Genomic DNA, 23,103 nt, shown 5'->3' with positions numbered 1-23,103 from the left:
TTATTGTGGGGTGAAGTCGACCGCCCATTCCATGTTCGCCATTGCCACGGGTTTGTGGCAAAAAATATATGACCACCATTGTCAACGGTTTGGCTTTGTCATAAGGGTGTCTTGTTCTTCGTCGACGTATCCCATGGACTTTCATGGTGTTTTTTTTTTTTTCCACACTCGTCGTTGTACATCCACCAACGTGTGTCGATTCTCGTTCCCCTCTTTCCGGCCAACCGCGATCTTGAAACTCGACGCGATCTCTTACGTTATATATAATCGATCAGGACTTTTAGCTACGTCGTTTCGCAGCCGCGATTTTTTCCCTTTTTTTTTTCTCTCCGAGGATATACTTGTACAGCAGCTTTTTACCACCTGCTGTCAGCAACGCTGTAACGCAAATTTATCGACCGTTATATATACATGCTTCGAGTATATGTATACGTATACCATGTATGAAAAAAATCCTCCCTCTCAATCGTCTTTCACAGCATCCCGACTTCCTGAACAACGTCAGATTTTAGATTAGATCGCCTTTTCGTGCACGCAGGTATATACGAGGCATTCCACGTCTGACGCTCACCGACGGGGTATTTTTTTTTTTTTTGTTTCTCTTTCAAAAAAAAATAAAATCATCTTTCTTTCAATTTATATTCAATTTGGCGAATCCAATCCGATCCAAACTAATCCAATACTTAAAAATTCAACAAAATAACAATAAACGTCGATGGTGTGGGTCAGACATACACAGGTTGGCTTCGGGTGGAATGCCTCATACATATGTATATATATTTTCATTCTCTGGTCTGTTGAGTATTACAGGCTTGGGAATTTTTTCACGGTATCGGAGTGCTTTTTGACCGTATCTGGAGAAGGAGAAAAATTTGATTAATCGGCTGAAATAATGAAATGTCGCCTTTCAATGCCGCGGCAAGTTTCGCTTTTTCGTCCTAATCTTGACCATCCAGTTTCCAGTTACTAGTTCCATCTGGATGGCGTCTACCAGTCTGTGCCGGGTGTATCGATTCGAATAGGTTCTATGTTACGTTCTCCGTTCCACAACTCTACGAAGTTCCGGGTTCATCCTTTGCATGTCGCTAGACTCGAGACGGTCTCTTTGTCCGTGTCATGGAACACTTCGATTCAGCGTTAGGTATAACCACAAATTCATCCTTCCAGTATAACAGGACTTTTGAATGTCTGATGAAAAAATTGGAAGCTTTACAGCAGAATCGAGCAACATTTAGTTCCAAGTGTTCAAACATATTCGCGAGATGATTTACGATAATTTCCGAAGATGACGACGATGCTGATTGTTATGAATAAATAAAGCCTGACCCTTCATTCGCTTCGCTGCGCGAGAACACTGACTCATAAAAAAAAACTACGAAGTTTATTGAATTAGCCAAGTGCGGCGAAAAAAATTTATTCGTCAATTCAAACGAACCAAATAATTCGATTTATTCTTCCGATCGCTTTTGAGCAAGTTTTTTGAATTAAAGAAACATTTCCTTCGGCACTTTTGGCGTCTTATAAATTCACCAGGAATGCTTTCTCCGGCTGTATTAACGATGAGTCTGAAAAGAAAAATCCAATTTGTCCCCGCAAGTGTGATCGAAAGCTGCGAGTATCGTGGTGAAATTTGGCGGGAGAATCGCGACGTGGATAAAGGAAGTCGAGGGCTGGCTCGTCGCGTGTACAAGAGAGAATTCGCCGCGGATGGGGTCCAGGGCGATGAAGGAGAGGAGAGGAGATAAGCGGAGAGCCGTGGCTGAAGAGGGCCGGAGTCTTTGTCGAAAGCTTGCGGTGACTCACGCTGGTCTCGTAATTCAATATCGGTCGCGTATCACCGCGTCGACGTCTTTCGAGAGGCGGGAGAAGCTGCAGGGCTGCAGGATGCGTCGCCGCCTTTCCCTCCCCTCGTGATTAACATAGTCCTGACTAAGCTGCAAGCACGCACGAACCCCGCGCCCACTTGATGCCCGCCGAGAGGACGCGATGCTCTCTTTCGAGAGGCCCGCATCCTCCGCAGGATTATATCCTGGGAAGCGCGGGACGACGGGACTCGGTTGGAATAAAAGGGAAAGAAAAAAAAAGAAAAAAAAAACGTTCGAATATATTTGTCACAGACATTGTTGTACGAAACGATTTGACAATATCAGTAAAATGATATCAGTCATGAAAGATGTGAGAAAATTAATTATCTATTCAACTGTTGCGTAGAATAAATTAGTCCAACCATGACATTCGTTTAATATGTTTAAAATGATCGAGTTTTCTCTAATCCCGGTATGAATGAAGCTTTTTTTCTCTCAGCGATGTTCGAAACTCACTTGAACAAAATTTTTAAGCACGACCTTTAAGCGATCGATTCTCAATAAGCAGATGTTTCAATTCAGTGACAGTCTTAGAGATCAGGCTTCATTTCCATCATACTGAAGTTAGTAACGTCATCGTAACGATTCATCCTGCGGAAAAATCGTTATTTCGCGATTTTGGAATTGCCTGAAATTCAGTAAACCGTAACAAAGAAAAAGACACTCATCTTTCAAAGTTTTAGTTTCTTCAAAATCATTATAAAATTAAGAAAATAGTGATTTTTCCCCCCATCTTTCGTTACGATAACCTCGTTTATTTCCGGCATAGAAGAGTAAGTAAAATAATAATAATAATAATAAGAATTTAAGGCTGTGCCTAAAGTTGTCGGTTTCGAAATTTGCCTTTAACGATAATCAGAAGACTTATTTCGCGAGGATTCTGCAAGGAATTTATCTCATCTTTTCTTTTCTCTTCTTCTTCTTCTTCTTCTTGATAACAAAGCTGGCTTACCGGGGTCAGTCTGCCGGCTGTACAAGAGTTTGACTGGCAACAAAGCGAGCAACGTTTCACGGTGTGCTTACAAGAGGATTAGGGAGTTGGGCCGGTGCCGTTGGAGCAAATCTACCGAGTGGGATCAAACCGTTTGTCAAAAGTATTTCTCTCGTCGCGAGGGTTTCATCGACACCGCGAAATATCGAAGAGGCCCTCGGGCGTACGCGAAAGAGGATTCTCCATGGCACGTGAGACGCGCCCTATTTACCCTACGATTTGCACACCCTTCAACGAAAGGACGAGGACCGGAGCTTTATTCGCTGACCGGATTACGCCGGATTAGACACACAGACCCCTGTAAGTTTGCGAGAAGAGCGATGACGAAGTGGTTCAACGAGAGGAACGACTTCGCGCAACGACGGTCGGCATCTCCGTCGGATATTCCCGGTCAAAATACGACTTTTTGATGAAAAATAATCCCGAGGAGCGGAATTTCTCCCCACGATTTCTCTTCCTGGCGTTGGGAAATTTCGATTCTCGAGTATTCCGAGAGTGCAAAAGGTCCTCCGCTACTTTCTCATTCTCCTAAGATCCTGCGGGCGAATTCGAGTGCGTGACTCGAGCCCGGCTACAGAATTCCATCCCTCAGCTCACAAGTCAAACCGACGTTTCTTGATGTTTTTCACGTGTCTCTGTAACACGGGTTGTGGGCGACATGAAAAGCGCGAATAATACAGGTGCGGGAAGCCGGAGGAAAACGCGATGAGAGTCAATTTGAAAATTTTTATTATTGCCTTTTACCCTCGGAGACAAGAATTTGAGCGATCATCCCAACTTCGTCGTGAAAGTGACGGGTCTTTGCGATGAATTGTCGCTATTTCTGTCACGCCGGTTCAAAGAATTTCATTTAAAACTCAAACGTGGGTGATGTTTCGTGCTTTGAAGAACTATGTATAGATTCCCGAGGAAAGCATCTTCTCATGAAAATCAGCAGTCCGTGATACAAAGTGAGCGTTTCACTTTAGACTGGTTTCATTTCGTTACGAGATGGCAGCAGATTGACTATTCATCGAGTGAACATATCCGTATCAGCCTCGAATATATCTTAATAAATACAAAAATGTGACAAATAATTCCAATCCCCCTGAAGTTTTTGGCTATTTTATTTTTAGGAAAACGGCATCAAATTTCTAAGCTAATCGTTCGAGTCGCGGTTTTTCGAAGCTTTGAAACGGAGCGTTTTATTTCACTTAACGGCGTTGAGATGGAACGCCCCATATATACGTGCAATTTACGTGTCTTGGAAATCAAGCTGTGTTGTTATCTGTGCAAACCGTCGAGGTAATAATTTATGCAATAACCCGACCTTAAGACCCTCTGCAGGACCTTCTTCGGGAGCCTGTAAAATCCGAGGAAGAGCCTTCAGGTGGAAATTTGTCAAGCTCAAGCCGAAGCTCAAGCTCAAGAGCGAGAGAGAGAGAGAGAGAAAGAGAGAGAGCGAATGACGCATTACTAATTACGATGTATCAATTCGTTATTTATTAAAACCGGGCGGCTGGTGCGCCTCGACGTTTATTTATCGCTCGTATATCTCAGTTTCCTCGTCTCTCTCTCCCTCTCTCGCTCCGATTCCCTCTCCACCTCCATCTCCGGTTTTCCACCCTCTTGAAGAAAATCCCGCGGCACACCTTCGCTAGAGACTTTATTCCAGGCAATTAAAAAGCTGTTTTGATATTCCGAAAGGTTAAGCGCCCCGGTGTTTACGGGGCTTCAAGATTTGCAACTAAAATCTTAATGAAATTTGCATTCACTTCGAATTTTAAGTACACCTGAACCCGGAACGAACGAACGAACGCAGGAACGATCCGCTGCAGCACCTTGTTCTTCATTTTCCGTTTTCCGCGTCGCCTTTTACCCTCGAATCGAAATTCCCGCAGCTGCGCAAATCAATGAGCATCGAGATTTCCGGATTATAAGCGGGTTTAACACGCCGCTGCCCGACACCCAAGACGGCACTTCGAAATTTCGGATACTTCCGATAGCTTACCCAGCCGTTACGATACGCTCTCGCGGGGCGATGCCGGATGCAAAGGACACGCGAACCCTTATCAGGATTACGATATTACGCCAGGGATCCGCCACGTACGACCCGCCAGCCTCTCGTCCTTCCGCATGAGGCGCGTCCTGTCAGGTGAATACTGAATGCCTGCACCGTATTCGACTCGATAATCCTGGCCAAAAGATTTTTTCATCCCATTCGAATCAAGCTTCGCCTGAAGTAGCGTCACGGCGTTTTGGAAAGAAACAAATTGTCACCGCAAAAATTGCTCCATCCCTTGCCAAAGCTGAAACCGAACCCGTTATCAAAGGACGACGTCCGCAAAATCTGAGACTGTCCTTACCCTCCTTTTCACGATGTTTTCTTCTCACCGTGACAGTAACAACATCAATTCCGTACCAGCTACCCTCCAAAGACGACATTGGTCAGGGTCCAGTTTGAGGGATGCCTTAACCCCGACACGCGGTGTGTCGGAAGGTGCGGGTGGTGAAGGCAAACAGCCGTTGGACAAACGTAATATACAGTTGGACGTCGAAGCGGGTTAACTTTGTTTGAATAATTACCCCGGTAAACCTGCTTCGTATCCATTACGCGAGTCCCTTCGGTGGAAGCTGCGTGTTGCGGAACCTGACCCGAGTAAATTCGAGGCGAAAGACGGCGTTCGGTTTGTATCATCCGCTTTCCCGAGCTTACCTCGACTTTCCCTCAAGTATCCTTTTTCCACCTTTTTTTTTACACCCTTCGCGGGAGGGTGGAAAACGAAAGTCGCGATTACAGTCTCACGAAGTCAATCAGGGCCGAGGGACAGGTGCGGCTCGGGACATTATCTCATTATAAAGCCAAATTTCGCGGGAGCGAGCAAACACAAAAGAAAAAAAAAAAAAAAAACACAACGACAACAAAAAACGAAGGCAAGGAGAAAAAATCCAAGGATATCTTTCCGCACGGACGAACTCGAATTCGGTATACCAAATGTAAGGAGGTGTCCTCCTCTCCTCCGCCATACTTACCCTAACGAGAATATAATTGATGATTTACTACCGCCAGGCTTAATCATGCGAAGAAGAGATACCGCTTCTTATTACAACCCTGCAGCGGTCCTTCCTCCCTTCCGACCACCCCCCCTCTTATGATTCAGGAACGCCTTTATACCGGTCGTAACTAGTTACTCCGTCTATACATAAATATGTATGTGTGTATGTACGTATATACGTATATCAATACGTGTACGTGTGTTTTAACCGAGTGAAAGACGGGCCTCGGTGCATGTCGGCATAATGTGGGATGTCTTTTGCGAGGAATCGTTCGCAGCCATTATTTCTCTCATTCCTCATTTTCTCCATTACCGTATTTGAAATTTGACCGTACCGCGGATTCTTTTTTCCCTGATATTAACGGGACCGATAAGACGACGCCGGTTCTCCGTGTTAATTATTCCTTGAAATATATTCTCAGGATTTGCAGCGAACTGGTTATGCAAAAAAGAAAACGAAAAAAACAAACTCGTTCGAAAATTTATAATACATTTTTTCTATCCGTTGATTTCGTTCTTTTTTTAACATTTGTTTTTCAAATGTTTGACGAATGTTGGATTTTTTCTTAATGGCTTCTTTGTTTCGACAGTAATGTTTGTGGGCCGGTTCAACAATCATCGGTCACCGATCAGGTCCCAAAAATTTGATTTCGCTGCAGTTTCGATGTTTTATTGCAGTCGTATGTAAATGGAAATCCTCCGATTCTTAAATTAGTTTTAAATTCATAATTCAACGAACGTCCGATAGAACGAACAATCTAGAATATCATAGTAAACGAACAAAATAAAGTGATAATTTTCTTACAAATTTAGAACAAACGAGTCGAAATTGACGGGAGGAAACGATTGGCGAAATTCGTGGCATCATTTCGCAAGTACTGAATTTTTGTTTAAATAAAGTATATCGATTTAATCGCATATTTATCGACAGTGTAAATTTAGTTTCTTCGGCACATTTGTAACTTCTTTTGACGTTATGACGTAATACAATCCGATACGAATGTAATAAGAAACAATAAAATCTATCCAGTCGAGTGAAGTGACTTCCGAAAAATCAACGTCCTCCAAACAAGATTCATTTCTCAACCGGAGTTTGTTTCACGTTAAGAAAAAAAAATAAAATAATATTCGTCCTAAGGATTTTTCCACACTGTTGGTTTGATATAAATCATTTACGGCTTATTTTGTTCGGGAAAAAAAAAAATTAAAATTGCCATCGCAGACTCATTTACCAGTTAGTAATTTTTTTTGTCCAAAGTTTGGATAATTAATCATAACTACTTGCAAGATTTTTTGCTTGGGAATCCCTGCAATAAAACGATGTACAATGGTTTGTCAAAAGATATAGAAACGTCTAATAGATGAATTGGATCAACTTTCTCACATTCCCATCTCTAGTGACCGCTTCCCGAACTCAAGTCAAGCGGCTGTAGATTTTTTTCAAGCATAATTATAAAACTTCAAACACCGTCAACTGCTATAGAGATTTCGAGAATATCAGGTGTCTCAAATTCAAATTCATTTCCTTCAAATATTTCGCCACCCATCCGAAAGTTCGAGGTCGAGTTGATCTGGCCGTACGGTCAGATAATTCTCAAACGTCATACTTTCCGGTCCAAATATAACCACCGCGGTTCGTCGTTAAATGTATGTAACTGACGGATAATTAAGGATCGTGAAAGACGTACACTTCAGGTCCACCTGTCGCCCTATTTCCATCAAATATTTCACGTTTTACGTTCGCTTATTTCACCCCGCTGCGTCACGATGATCAGCCGGGGATCTTATATTTATAGGTGAGGTCACTTGGAATAATAATAATAATAATAATAATAATATTATTAACAACAACAAGAACAACAACAACTACGGTAACGACAGCGACGGTAATAACGACGAACGATCGTTTTGAATCGCGATTAACTCGCTAATGGGATCCGATCGCCAGAGTCATGAACTGAGAGAAACTTTTAGTTCCGGTTACCGTTCAGTACTGAACTATTTTCACTTTTTACTACAATCGAAAAATACAGTTCTAGGTAAAAAATGAAAATTAGTTTTCTAGCTGTTACGAGAAAATCTAGTATCCGTTACTATTCTCTCTCGTTACGATCACTGTTGCTATATTTTCTTGCAACTGTTGCGAAAATTTAACGCTCGTGCAAGAATAAATTGACGTTAAAGCCTTGTTTAAATAAAAAAAGTAGAGTAAACCTCGCAAACTGATTTTGCGTTGCAATTACCAAAAAAGGATCGGCGATAGCGCAAAATAGTTAGGCGTACCTCGTTTTTCCTAATTCCAACAATATTCAAACAGTTTTTCTAACGACACCTATTTTACTGAAATTTTCTTGTTACTGTAACAAATGAAAGTTTTCTCAGTGTGATCAAAGTTCGAAACAACAAGGTTGTACAACAACGGCGAGAATTGGGGATGAATTAGGGGTTGATGGAGTCAACCCCGAGTAAAATCCCGGGATTTTCAGAACACTGCGAGTCGCGGGGTTTGCGAAAAATATCACAACGCCGTAGCACGAAGTGCGGTTATCGTTTCGAGTATATCAAGGTAGGCGGCAGCGGTTGCTCGGTGACCCGTATTCCTTAAGTCAGCAACAGAGGCCGACCGCCATCCGGAAAATCCGACGCCGACGCCGCTCGAGTAGTCTTACGATCTCGCAACTTATCCTTTTACCCCCTATTTTTCTCCCAACTTTTTTCTTTTTTCCATTTTTTTTTTTTTTTTTTTTTCTCCTCTCCTTCCTAGGAGACGTTCTCTGCCTCTGACAGCCAGGCTCATGCCCGATTACACCACCGATATACGAACCCCCGCCGCCTGCGACCAATGAAACATTTTTTTCTCATCCCCCCTCTCCCCCCCCCCCCCCCAGGTCAGAATTCTTGACGACAGTCCGAATGTCCCTTGACGATTTTGTACAGGCTGCGAGAAATCCCCTCCTGCAGCTTAGATACACCTCGTCGAATAAATTGCACGATGTTGAGGCAGAAAATTAAGTGGGTGTTCAGTTAATCGAATTAATCTTTACGTTACTAATATGCGCTCGGATTCACCAAATTTCTTATTTTATTAGGCGTGCAGGCCTTGGCCAGATATATCTGTAAATTCTTTTTCTCGTTGTCGTTTTCACGACTCTTAATTACGGTTACGACGCTGCGTGGCAATGCAATTTGTAGAAATCCACGAGCTAATGAGAAGATTGGCAATTAAATCGGGTATCAATGGCAAGCGATCGGTATTGCTGCACATTACGGACAGCGGTGCTGCGCGATATACATCGTTATTATTTCAACGACCGCAATTATGCAACCCTTCGGTTAGAATTCACTTATCGGTCACATATAGTTAGTAGTGCTCGTCTGGACGCGGAACCGTGTAAGTATTGCAGGGTGCAATTAAAACCGACTTGCAAAAATTTCAACGTTAATTAATAAATTCCCATTTCCGATGGGAATGCCGATCCAATATTATGTATACATGAAGCGGAAATTAATTATACAGAAAATAGTACCGTCGCTCTACGAATTTCTTCGATATTTCATGATTCGCACGGTGGAGTCGCATACCTGTTGAAAATAATTCCCCTACATTTTAGCAGGTGCGAAAAAGATGTGCAAAAATTATGAAAATTCAACCTGGAATCAAGAACACAAAGGTTTTGTGATAAAAAAAATGTTTCTTTCGACCAGAGGGGACTTGGAGTGATGAAATACGTTCGAGTATTCGTCAAACGTTACTGCATTATACGAGCAGACGTTGCAGCAAAGAGCTTTTCATCGAATTTTCAACCAAAATAACATTGTTTTCAAAATCCAAAATTTTGCAATAACGATAATCGCGCCGACATGAGGCAGACAGACACACGTCATCTGTTCCGCGCTCTCGGGCAACGGATTTGCAATATAGGTATATACCTATACTTTCTGCGGTCTCGAGGCAAAAGAGTGATTGAGTATTGTGTAGGAATCTCCGAGAGAATCATTGAGATCTGTAGCAGCTGTCATTTTTTACCGTTCGGTTCGTGCACGGAATATCGCAAGATATCCCCGCTTCGCGAATCTAACGCGGTTTGGCAGAATTCGCGGCGTGAGTAGCCGGAGTTTCCCTTCGCCGAAAATACAGCTTCGCAGTCTATTGTATGGGTTTATTATTTACAGTATGTACACATATATGGATAACACATATCAGGCACATGAATTTTTATCGCCAACAACGGTTATTGCAAGTGTGTAATTTCTTCTTGCAAACTTTGTTGCCAGCTATAATATTTTCACAGGATCAAGTTCGCCCGCCATCGTTAACAAGTTTTTCATGCGAGTTGCTTCCACCCCCCGCCGCCTCTTTTTTATTGTTTCTTCATCTGTTTGTGTTTTCTCCCTTTTTTTCTCCTCTTTTACTTGGTAACACACGGCTCGATCATTCGTTACCCAATTTCTCCGACAATCAGTCTTTTTCAGTTTTTCTCCCTCTCGCGTTTTCCCATTCACTCGTCTATCCCTCTCGCTCTTTCCGAACTGTACTTTTTTCCTCGACCTCCCCCGGTTTTTGTCCGATTGAAAATATTTACTTGTCAGTTCAAGCGACAGGTGACAGAAGGTAATAAATTAGGCGCTCTAAAATCTCCCCTTCCTGCTGCCACGCCGAGCTCTGACATTCGCATATATTGGCGGAGAGGATGAGAGGAAAAAGGGTGAGCGAGTGCCGGAGATTATCGTTTGCAACAAAAAAAAAGACGATAAAAACGATGGAAAAATTAGTAAATCCATGAAATCGAATAGAGCTTGCGGTCTAAGACGTGAAAGCTGAATTAGAATCTTCGTATATGTCAAGATATTAGTTAATCGATTCCAATTTAATGATATACACACATCTATACACACGTACATCCATATATGGATGCATATACCTCACTGCGCTTAACGAACTGTATTAATATGGCATCTTGGGCTGATGAATAATTCAATATTCGACTTCGGTGCAGGCCGGTGTACAAAGTTTGAGTAAAAAATATTCCAACTCTGGAGAGTTCGGTTTGAGGTGAGGAGAAAAAAGTATGCAAATTTACGAGTACAACAAAACTGACTTCTGACCGTGCTTGAAACAGAATCATTACAATACGTGGATACACAATGTGTAACGCATTTAGTAAAATGCAGCGGAAAAAAAATATATTTTAAGAAATAAACGTTCGTTAAATTTACCCTGCCGCGCAGTCATCGGAGTAAAGTTGTAACTTCAGCCTCGCGATTCCGGCGATCGGATATTCGGTTAATCAAAAGCTTAAGCGATGCTGAGTGGGTTATATATGCTAAACGTGTCATCGATGACAACGACCGGTTATCCTGAACGCGGGTATTCCACGTCAATGCACGACCGAAATTTCAGGAATGGCTCAAAACCGCGGTGCTGCTTTCAAAACAATTTCAAACAACAGGATTAATCGTCGAACTTGCTTACGCGCAAAAAACGTTCCCCTCAGAATCTTTGCCGGGATTTTCACGAACCGACTATAAAGTCCCGGGCTTAATTACGTGAACTTAATTCGGTCATAAACTAATATGGATAAACAATCATTGGAAGTATATATCTTGAAATGTTTCAAACGTCTGTACTTTTGTTTTATTCATTTATCCACTTACTTATTTACTTCTTGCTGGGCTGCTTTCGCGATTGACCCTCTGATTTATTCGCTCAGCTTTACTCTCCACCATCGAGTCTTATTTTAGACAATATTTTTTGGGCTCAAGGTCTGGCCCGTCACTGTCAGTCTCCTCATGCGACCCGAAATAATGATTACGCTGTCGCGAGTATCGGCCAAGAATGATAACGGCAATAAGATAATTTCAAAAAGTCATTCGTCGACTTGTACAATAAAATGCATTTATTCGGAGATGACGTCAAAGTCAAGCGAGATGAAACGGAACGAAAATTGTCGGTTTACAATTTTGCTTCAATGAGTTGAACGGGCGCATAGAAACGTTTGCATTCAACAAAGAAGCTTTCAAAATCGAGAAGATCGCGACTGCGCTCAAAGCCTTCGCTACTCGCGGTTTGTGTACCGCGATTATCCATCCGTGCGAATCTGATTCAAAATTTATATCTGCGGGTCCCAGTCGATCCAGTGTATCGAGCGATTAGGCGAGCAGATCCTCGCACAATTTACTCCCCGTTCCGTTGCCATGGAGATTCGACGTCCGGATCGTAATATTTGGTCCTCCGATGTTTCTCCCCAGCCATCATCTCATAATGTTCGACAATGCTGTTACACATTGCCATTGCCATTGCTATCGCTGTTAGTTTTGTTACCATCATTATTTCTGCAACACCGCCATGCGGTCACTCTTCGACTCTTTCTCGAATTTTAAACGTAGATAAATACATAATACTTATCGTCGACTTCAAAGTTGGAAACAATATTTCGCAGCTTACGAAAGCTTACGCAGATTTAATTCGAAAGTGAAGGTATACCTGTTTTCATTCTGTTAGGGATCGAATTCTGCATGGGTGAAATGTAAAAGTAAGTCCACGGGTATAAATCGGACAGGTATGTAACTCTTGGCCTGTCATTTTTGTAAGGTCAATTAGAAAGATCGGGTGTCCCGCAGCAGTTTACTCTCCGAATTAAGTCGCTTCGTGTCCGTGTAACATCGGCCGGTAGGAAAAAGGAAAAGGATCTTGCCACTCGGATACATATTAATTCGGAGGCTGAGACAGTAGCTTTCGTTTTCTCCTCTCTCCTCTCTCTCTCTCTCTCTCTCTCTCTGTGTCTCTGTCTCGCTTTCTCTGGTTTCCCGGGTACGTCGGAGAGAAATAAGGAAAGAAAATCAAGAAAAACGACGGAGAAATAAATAAGCAGATAGAACCGTGACTGGATTTATTACTCTTTCAAGCGAAACGATACACCCAGGAACGAAAGAAGAAATAAAAGAGGGTGAATTAGAAACGAAAAATATCTCCTTGTCGTTCTTGCGCCTAGCTTGATGTTTTCTTGCTGCTATTTTCCGTTCGCTGAACCCACGCGCATTCAAATAACACATATGTATATATATATAAACGTTTTGCAAAACGATCGTCGAAAGCTTTGACGCGACGCTCTGTCAGTTTGTTAATGCTGTCGAGACTCTGGTACATATAGCTAATAACGGGAAAGTCGAAGTTGCGGAACTAATCGGGTAAGTCTTTAGTAACACCTAACACCTAAACTTGGTACTCGACGTCAGTCGTCGTCGAACGGCAGAGCTCTGATGGAATTTCAAATTTTCCCCGTGTGCCTGCCAACTACCACGACCTTAAATACGTCTACATGTCGACGCAAAGTGATCGACGACTGAAACATATTCTCACAGCTGTTTTCACCCCCGGCCTCTTTTTTGGAACTACCGTGCAATAAGCTTTTTCTTAAATAATTCCTCCAACTTTTGCGCCTCGATGCGCAGAAATGAAACAAAATCAGCTAAATGTGTCTGGCTTGTTGCTGACTTGAAAATTTTCTTGAAATGAATGTAAAATCATTACCAAATTCAGTCTTGAAATGGGACACCGAAGTTTAATGATAACCAAGTCAGATTTATTTTTATATGCAAAATTCTTTCTTGACTTTGTGAATAATTATATAAATGATAAATTCGAAGAAAAAAAATCCTAGGCAAGTGTTCGTAAATTCAGCAGATTCATAACTCGTTTTACATCGTGGGATTTTGCGAATGCCATAACATTATTGCTTATCAATTTTTTACTCATATTTCCATTTTGAATCAACGTAATTAACTTCAGTCAAAAATTCCATAACTTGTATTATGTTGATTTTTGGTGGCTATTAAATTGTTTCCCGTATTAAGAAAAACATATTTTCAAAGAGATTCGACTTGATTAATATTTTTGTTCGTATTATTAGACACGTTTGTTCAAACTACGTGCCTTATATATCCTGAAAATTGCGTGTTACCAAAAATGTTGTAACGACATGAAGACGAAGTAAACCGATGGTGCGAACTCCACGCGTGTATAAAATCCGTAAAACAATTAACGCTGTTAATAATGAGGTACATTTAATGAAGATTTTGATTGAATTGTTATCGCCGGGCGCAAAGGATCGGTCGAGGGAATTCGGTATAGCGTTAGAAATCGCACGTGAGAGAGCGAGCGAGACGGAGAGAGAGGGTTTAATTATACTGACCAAAATTAATTACGCCCTTGAAACGAGGTTACACCGTATGATGATAAATGAGTGGACGAGAGGAGAATGGTGGGCTTGGACGTGGCCATCGGGATGCCGTCGGTGGCTCGTCACTCTCGCGGATAATTTTGTTTATCAACAATTAACGGGCACTTTTGACGAATGGCGAAGGTGCAAGGGGAACGTGTTTTATTTGTTTTCTTTCTTTTTTCTCGTAAAACCAACCGATCGTTGATAATTCATATACCGACCCTGGTTTTCACTCGCAGCTCTGCAGAGCTTTCACAAGCAGCTGACCGCTGGCCGGCGGTTAATGAGATATTAATCTCGCGAAATATAACCTGACCTCGGAACTCTACCGCTGCCGGTGCCGCAGAGAGGAACGGAAAAGCAGCGGGAACATAAATAATAATTCCCCATCCTCCTCCTCCACCCCCTCCCCACCCCCCGAGATCCGCGTTCACGTATCGACAAAAAGCACAATAAAAATAATTAAAACCCGCAGACGGCCGCGGACTGGATTCCCGGACGTTATTGGAACTCGAGAAAAGTCCGATTGGTTCGCGGGTCAGTTCCCCCCTCCTCTTTATTGCGCCCCACTCCCCGTAGCACTTACTGCCTACTTCCTAACGAGAACCACCCCTTCATGTTTTTCTCCCCCCGTTATAACAGGTCCAGGTATACAAACACACACAGACTAGCTTTTCTCTTTGGTTAATCAGAATAGAGGGAGAAAGTTATTCCATTTGTTACACGCGGCTGGATTGAAACTGCCGCGAGAAACTTTGTACTGTTACCCGGATAAGATGATATCTGATAACGTGGAATTTCCTTTTCGGTACTAAAATTTTTCACCCCTCCGCGCATCGAATATAATCAGCACGTTCTCTCAAATGGTGAATAGTGCGATGAATATAAATAAGGTTGACGGAAACTTACAGGGAAATGGATTTCAGTACGTAATAACGTCAGCTTTGATACGACAAACATTTGCGCCAGCAATTCCCCGGTAAAAAAAAAAAAAACAAAAAGCAAAACTAAAAACAACGGCATACCTTACTCTTTAGCGAAACACACGTTACATGGGAAATAACGAGTGTAAACTAATCCAACTTCGATGTCTCACAGACCGACTATGCTAATGATGCATAATTTTAGAAACAATGGTATAAAACCGTAACGGGTCCAGTTAAGTTATTCTGTTTCAGGATTATGCGACGCTGATTCCTGGTTTTACCGCTAGCAATAGTAATTCTCTGAAAGGTTTTTTCATCAGTGCAAGGAGAGTGAAAAAAAGAAAGTAAACAAGAGTTGCGGACGTCGTTTTTCCGACGGTGAATATTTTTGCACCCTGCTCACGCGGTATTTCGCAAAGTGGCAGCGAAGGGCTGCCGCTGCAATTGCAGGTGAGTCGAAAAAAAGAAGCAGCAGTAACAGCGGCAACAGCATCCAGGGATGAGTTTTGCGTCGAGTTTACACCGGGTTGAGAATTGCGGGGGGGTTGAAACTCGTGCTGGCGAACTTTAACGCGAAAGGATTTTAATGGTATACGGATATTGGGATGGGCTGCAGTGGGGCTGAAGCAGAATTGAAATAATTGAAGGATGGTAACAGAACGGAAGGAGAAGAAGAGAAAAAGAGAAAAAGAGACAGCAATTCTGGAGTGCGGACAATTTATTCAAAGAGAAGAGAAGAAAAGAGGGGAATAACTCTTTCTGGTTTCCCCGTAAATCGGGGGAGAAACTATCTTCGGTAAATGATAAGACGAGGTGAAGCTGAGGGGGAGAAAAAGGAAGATAGAAGGTTGAAAAAGCACGTTTAATTTCACGCGTTTTTATGCAGCTCATAAAAATTCTGCATGTAATAGCCGAATTTACACCTCCGCCAGCCGATCGCTAGCTTGGGCGCTGTTTCTTCTTCTTTTTGTTCTCATCTTTCGCCTCGTCGCCACGAATGCGGGGGTAAAATTAAATGGAAATTTTAACGAGCCGGCTGCACAGGGTGCAGTCTCGATTCGCGTGGGGGTAGAAAAAAAGCTCGCCTAATTCGTGCCTAATCTAGCGCCCTCGCGGCTGTTCAAACACGCAAAAAGCCCTGCGAAGGGAAAACGGAGGGAGTTATAGGGAATGGGGAGGATTACGTCTCGGGGGTGGAGAAAACCCGAATACAGGTATAACGCGAAGAACGAGCATGATCGGGAATCGGAGGACGGGGATCCGGAGCTCGGAGATATACGTTCGTCGAATAGACGACGTAGACTACGACAAAGTAAAGACTAAACTTTTATGGAACGGCATGTGGGTTCGCCCCGGAAGTTTACGAGGTGTAAGCAAAGAGTCTGAGGAGCTGCAGGAGCTGGGTGAGCGACGCTGTCACTTCGTCGCGATCCCTTTTCCCGTGTCTCGGGTCTACGGACGACATACTTTATTCCTAACAACCCCTGAAGCCGAGCGAACGAACCGGGGTGCATCGGTTGCGGGATGAATTTCTAGCGGAACGTTTGTCTTGAAAACGCGTCGAACTTCGCGGTTTAATATTGAAGGCGCCTAGCGAAAATTAATAACGTTTGAATATCGATTTTCGTTACTAGTTGCTTTCCGAGTTCAATTTAGCCTAGCTAAAAGTCTGGTCGAGTATGAATGAAATGTCTGTTGTAAAATGTTTTCAGACCAAGTTTACTTGTGTGATGGAAAAGGGACGTAAAACTGAATAAATTATAGTTTGAGAGTCTATTATTTTTACGTATACACGTGTATAGAAGCAAAAGATTAACGGATGATCGCAAAACTCGACCGTGAATGAAATGTATTCGCCTTTCGTCCGATATTCGATCGCAGTCGGAGAGACTTTGTCCGTCGACAAATATCGAGAAGCGATTCCCCCAGGGCAAAAGATTCTGTCCGCCGGTTCTTACGGTGTTTCATGCACCCTCAAAAGTTTCTCCCTACTTGCGTTATTTCTCCGTTTCCGGTTTGGCGGAAAAACTGCGTTGAAAAATTGAGTCGTGAAATTTGATTTTCCCGGCAGGCGGAAATCCTGCAACCGCTTTCGATGATCTTCCCCTGTACAGCAGAAACTCTTCTCCACCGGGGCGAATGTTTTACCCTTAAGGTTCCACCGCCCTTGTCACGGCATCGAACCGTCCAGCCAAGCAGACGAACAGAAATTTTCACAAGATTAAGTTTGCCTCCGCAACGCGGGTAAATCGTGAGCTTGACGACAAGTAGATGGAGAAATGAGCTCGAACAATTTTCATTCCGGACGAGTAAACAGCCGCCGCAAAGTTGGACGGAAATTTCAGTCAATTTCACATATTTTCAAGGCAGTTGGTTACGAATGTGCGCAGGTAGATTTTGAACGCGATAATAGGTGGAAAAAAAAAAAAGAAAAGCAAAATAATTTTTCATCGCGCAAAGAACTTTGCGGGCGGTAACAAAAATGCCGGAGGTTTTCATCCGCGAGCAAAGAGGCTGAAAACATGATTCTGAACTCACGTTGATGCCGCATTCAAACTGAGGAGACTCTCTCCTCGTTTCCGTGATACAACTTCCGGAGTTTCCCGGCATTGCATAGCTCCGGGCTTTGCTGTAAGGGCCTGTAATTCCCGTCGGCAAGAGTGGTCGAAATATCGAAGTCGGAGCATCTCTGGCAATTTGCGTGAGTACCGGCTGCTGCCTCGGACTTGGTTTCATCGCCTACCCAGCCTTCTCTAGCCATTAAAACACAAAAGTTGTTACTTTGCGCGCGGATAGCGAGCTGGGGTCGCGTGCGATATTTTTCTCCGTTCTTTGTTTTTTTTTTTTAATATTCTTTTTTTCTTTTTGTTATTTTCATTTCTGTTCCATACCCCTTTTTCCCTCTTCCACATCTTTTCCATCCCGTTTTTTCCTCGTAAAAATACGCCAACGTCTCGCTAAAAGGATTGACTCTTACGTATTCCGACTCATGCACATTTCTCGTAGACCAGTGACGAGGAATAGACCGGAAATTACGAAATATTTTAGAAGATTGTCTTTCTACGCTCCTCAAGCCTTTCGCGTGTGAACGTATCTTTACACTCGCTGCGCTGCTCTTCCGTCGCCCCAAGGAAATTAGCAGCAATGACACGCGATGCTTTGCCTCACGCTTCGATTCCACACACAAATAAACTACCAGGGTGATTTTGGACCGCGGGAAATGTGGGGAAAAAAATTAATTTCCCGCATATCGAATTATTGGTCACGAGAAACGTGATTGTACACGGCGATGGAGCTTGAATTATCATCCCGATAATAACGATCCAAAAAATCCGTTCTTCACTGAGTATTCCATGCATTTTTCAGTCTTAATACTAGTTTAACGCGTGCGCAAATCTAATTCAAAATTTCACGTCAAATCAAGTGGTTAATACGAGCTGATTGACATTTTAATACCAAATTAAACTCACGCAATCAATGAAGACTCAAACATTCAGGCTGGCGTGTTGCGTCGAGAAGAATGGTTTGTCCGTAAAAAAAACTCGGATCGCCCGTAACGCGTGTAGCGCGATTGAAATTTTGGCAAGATACCAGCGGATTGGTTCACACCTGCGGTCAAGTCAATGGACGCAAATGCCGTAGATATTTCCCCCTCAAATTCATCCCCCACAAAATCTGAAATCATTGCCTAGCAGTGAGTTTGACAACGAGTGAAATTGTTTCGAGCATCCGATCGTCTTCGGAAACTTTCTCGCCGACGATGGGACGGGGGGTTTAATTTTCGAAAAAAGAGAAGCAAAAACAATGCCAGAAATTACACGGTTGTCGAGTGCAGGCCACCGAAGCCCATGGAGTCGAAGGGGTTCCCTGACGACGGGGTTGTTGAAATAAGAAGCCGAGAAGAAGAAGAAGAAGAAAGAGAAGTTCGGGGGTGAGTTTTCATTCGTCGCCTAATGGGGTAGGAAATCGGTCGTAGGATCCGATCCCCGCGGTCTTCACGGTCGGAAATCCTCGGATTTCTTCGACGACTTCCGCGACTCGGCTAGATTGAATCGAACCGTGGGTCCACCCGCCTCCTGGTATCAATCAAAACCACGTGACCCGAACCGAGTCTCGCGAAAAGCTCGCCTCCTTTGTCCCTGGTCCTGCGCTTTTTGCCCTTTCGCGCGATTCGATCGCCTCTTTCCCCTCGCAGTGCGTGCTTTTCCGTTAAAGCCACGCGCTCCTCGGGAGCACCAAAAAACAAAATCTGTTTTACGCAGATGCATGTTTATCGCCGCATTAGCTCCCTGGAGGAGGAAACGCGAACGGCATAAGCCGCCTCGTAGCTCTCGTGGTTTACGGTGACTGTAAACCGCCGCCGCAGCTCTCGATCTCATCGAGTACAGGACAAGGTTCAAGGACCAACCGTCCTAATTCTCATCCTCGCCTACGAGCGGTTAAATTTGCTGATTCATTGCTCAGCCGTCGCTGAGTAATTCTCGAGAAATTTCATCTGTCCCGATTTGATTGTTGAGAAAAATTTGACGATGCCAGGAATTATACGCGATCCGAAATTCGCGTCTGGGTGCGATTTTCTCGGAGGATCGAAGCCTTGAGAGAACGGGGACACGTGTGGTGTGCAGGATCTACAATTCTTTCGGTACAGCACCCTCGAGTACGAAGCCGGGCGTGTATAGTGACGGGATGAGAAATGTCCCGGCGTTAAGGAGTTCCTGCGGTACAAACTCGCGGTGACAGGATCTCGGATCTTGGAAAATGTCCAGGCTCTGTGCCTGCACGGCAGCCTCGGCGAGCCGACTGGCTCGGGAATTTCCCTTCGGAGATACGGATAAGGATTCGAGGGCTTTGTTAGACGTAACTATTTTCAGAGATCCACGTCGAGGCGCGGATCATGCGATTCGATTTCAGCCCCGACGAGGAGCTAAGGCTCCGCTGAATCGTAAACCCGCTATTTTTCCTTAATTTTTTCCTTTTCGCCCCTCCTTGTTTCGCGACTTATTCTTCTTCTTCCTCTTCTTTGCCTTCTTCGTATTCTTTGTCTTTGTAATTCAACGCCAAACGCTCCTAGCTCTGCACGGCTGGAAACGTACAAATTTCCTCCCGTCAAAACTAACGCGTGTTATTTCTCCTCCTGTCCCACCTGTCATATTTTTCCCTTTCTCAGCGCCTTTCTTTCGCCTGAAACAAACCGTGCAAAATTTCTTTCAACGCGTGTTGCTCAAATTGCCAAAATAACGCGAGACACACACGCGATTTACCGACGTTTTTAGGCACATTCTTGTCCTTCTTTCCCACTGCTTCTCGCCTCGTGGACTCCGCAAGTGCATGAATTCTCATCTTCATTAATTTTCCCCAGTGCCACGCGATTTGTTTGTCACCTCAACTCCGTCTTGAGTGAGTGAGCGAGAAAGAGAAAGAGAGAGAGAGAGAGAGCGCGAGCTTGACTACAGACTCGGCGGAAATAAGGGAATTGTAATGTTCTCGGAAAACTTTGTTTCAAGTATAATTGCGAATATTATTACCGAGGGTAAAGCCAGTGCCTCAGAAAACTCGGCAAGTCGTTGGAAAATGAACGGAGTTCACAAGTAACGAGACGTCGACTCACGGATTACGTAACAAAATCTATAGAGTCACCTGTACGAAAAGCGAATGGGATTTTTGTCTCGCTAAGTTTTTCCGGCAAAGACGCTCTGGAAAATCCAGCCAGTTGTGACTGTTCCGTTTCGTGTGTTAAATAAACAAACTTATTACCAGTTAAAATCGACACTCAATCGAGGAACTGCGTACAAAGCATCGCGACTCTCGACATCTGCATGGTGTATTATTCCGTGATGACGAAACGATTAGTTAGGGTGAGAACGACGAGAAATGCTCACCGCGGTTGTCCTCCCTGCAGCAGGCCTGCGAATGATTTACACCCGGAGTCTGTGCAGACTATCAAAACCTCCCATATATAATTCGTTTTGTCGAAACGTAAGGGGTGGGGGTTGAAAACGACCTGTTATTATTGAATATACCGGTGACATCAGCACGAGTATAACGACTCGACTTTAATCGACTCTAGCGGTCGAGCCAAAGCTGTGCTTCAGGAATTTCCTCGACAATTTGAAGCTGAGGTGCGATCGGAATCGTCTCCGAAAATCGACAGATCCACGGATGATCGAAGGGTTGAAAAATTATAGACCGATCGTTAAACCTCGGCCAGTTGGACGTGACGTGATCGGGCCTTGATGCACCCTCGATTTCGGGATGAATTATTTCGTGTCTGGTGCACAGCGCCTGGATGACACTCGCCACCCGCTGTCGTTGACAGTGTCATCTATCTGCGCCATGTTTCGCGGCGACGCGATGCTGCCGGCTAATGATCCCTGTGCTTATTGCTACATGTGTGTGTGTGTCGTTATGCCTGAAGGAACTACTGTGGCAGCGATTAACTCGGCAGAGGGAAAGTCGAGAGGCTTCGCCGTTCCTCCTGGCGAACTCGAAGGGCAATTACGACGATTCAATAACCAAGCTGATAACGCACGAGCATGATTTTCCAACGAGCGAGATACGATAACAATTTTTTATGGTCATACTTTGAACACTCGCGCTTCCACCCTTCTACCCTTGATAATTAATTGAAAATTATTTTCACGCTGATATCTGACGGAGTTTATTTTCGGATGAGGGTAGAGCGGACGTCGAAGGGATTAAATAACGCCGAGTCACGATCGGTATCTAATAACGGAATAGACCTTCTATGGAGTGTTTATAAATACTGTCGCGAATACACGCGGCGCCTTTGACTGTTCGCATTGTAACAATCTCGGCGTTACAAAATTAAATACGGGTTCGTTGAGTGACAAAGAAGTAACTAAAGCATGCAGAAAATCAGTTTGAAGTCTGGAACAGGATTGTTTTCACAATAATTACCTATGGTTGGCTCAGCAACCTTAATCTTCTTTTAACACATGAAAGCTCAACGCATCTTTTATCTATGATGATTTCCAGATTCGACTAGAGAAGGAGGCGGGGGGGGGGGGGGGGGGGAGGAGGCGAAACGGGTCAATTCACCCTCTGTAACGATATGTATTTGCAGTAATTTAGTTGTTTCGGATAATTGATTGGAAAGGAACATGCCAACAGTATAAGAGATACTTACCCATTACAGCTTTGAATTTTACAAATCATTTATAGAGTAGATTAATCGGGAGAGCGACGGTTGATCAGGCGGCGTTCTAAATTTAGCAAAAACTGCAACATTTCAAGGGCTGCCAACCGCTGCACACAGCGATAGCCGAACCGTGTTTCGCGTGCGAATTTGACCCAAATCGACTCGCCCGCTACCTAATGTAAGCCCCACATTGAGGCGCATATATAAACATGCATGTACACGGTGTTCCGCAATGTAATTGCAACATTAGGTGCACGTGGCCACACTCGGACGGATGCCGGGTACGTGTAAAGAGTAATTAAGAAGACCGTTGGGCTCGGAACGGCGCCATCACCGCCCGAGATAGCCTAACGAGCAGAAGGCGTTTCACCTCGTTTTGTCCTCGGCTCTTTGGGTTGATTGAGAAGCGGGAAACGGACATTTTTCAGGTTCGTTCCAATCTCGATGCTTATCGATTGAGCAGCGTCCCAGTCTGCAGAGGATGGACGAGAAAGTAATGAGATGATCAGCTGTAACTTGGCGACGCGAGTCGTCGACTGAAAATCGTCTTGTTGAGAAAGGTCCTTGCGTCAAACTGCCTTAGAAATGTGCCAAAAGCCTTTGAGCACAAGGCGACCTTCTCGTAAACTCGCGACGCGGTTGCCAAGGCGGTAAATAGTCGGAACCGCCACTTTGACTCAACGCTGCTGTGCCAGGCAGTCCGACTGCCTGTCTCTTGGAAAAGGGAAACGTTTGCGGAGTTAATGCGAGCAGAATTCGACTCTCGTGATTAACGATGTTCCGACGGTGAGACGAGAATGCCAAAGTTCTAATGAAACCCATGCTTGTAGAGCGGGCACAAAGTGCAATGACGCTCAAAGTGATAGTGAGCAAAATATAATTTCAGAATTTTTACCAACTCGCTC

The 23,103-nt window shown here is 43.8% G+C and overlaps 1 protein-coding gene across 1 annotated transcript in view; it reads right to left on the bottom strand.

The window, feature by feature from the left end:
* Positions 1-325: 325 nt before the first annotated feature.
* Positions 326-23,103, bottom strand: part of LOC124184415 — an 88,953-nt gene continuing 66,175 nt past the window's right edge. The window contains exon 4 of the mRNA XM_046574085.1: positions 326-378. The gene's annotated coding sequence lies outside the window, so the exon portion shown is untranslated. The remainder of the gene's footprint in view (positions 379-23,103) is intronic.

Source organism: Neodiprion fabricii, chromosome 6 (assembly GCF_021155785.1).
Source record: "Neodiprion fabricii isolate iyNeoFabr1 chromosome 6, iyNeoFabr1.1, whole genome shotgun sequence".
Taxonomy (NCBI): Eukaryota; Metazoa; Arthropoda; class Insecta; order Hymenoptera; family Diprionidae; genus Neodiprion; species Neodiprion fabricii.
The sequence above is the reverse complement of the archived record's forward strand: the minus strand, read 5'-3'. Positions and strand labels throughout refer to the sequence as shown.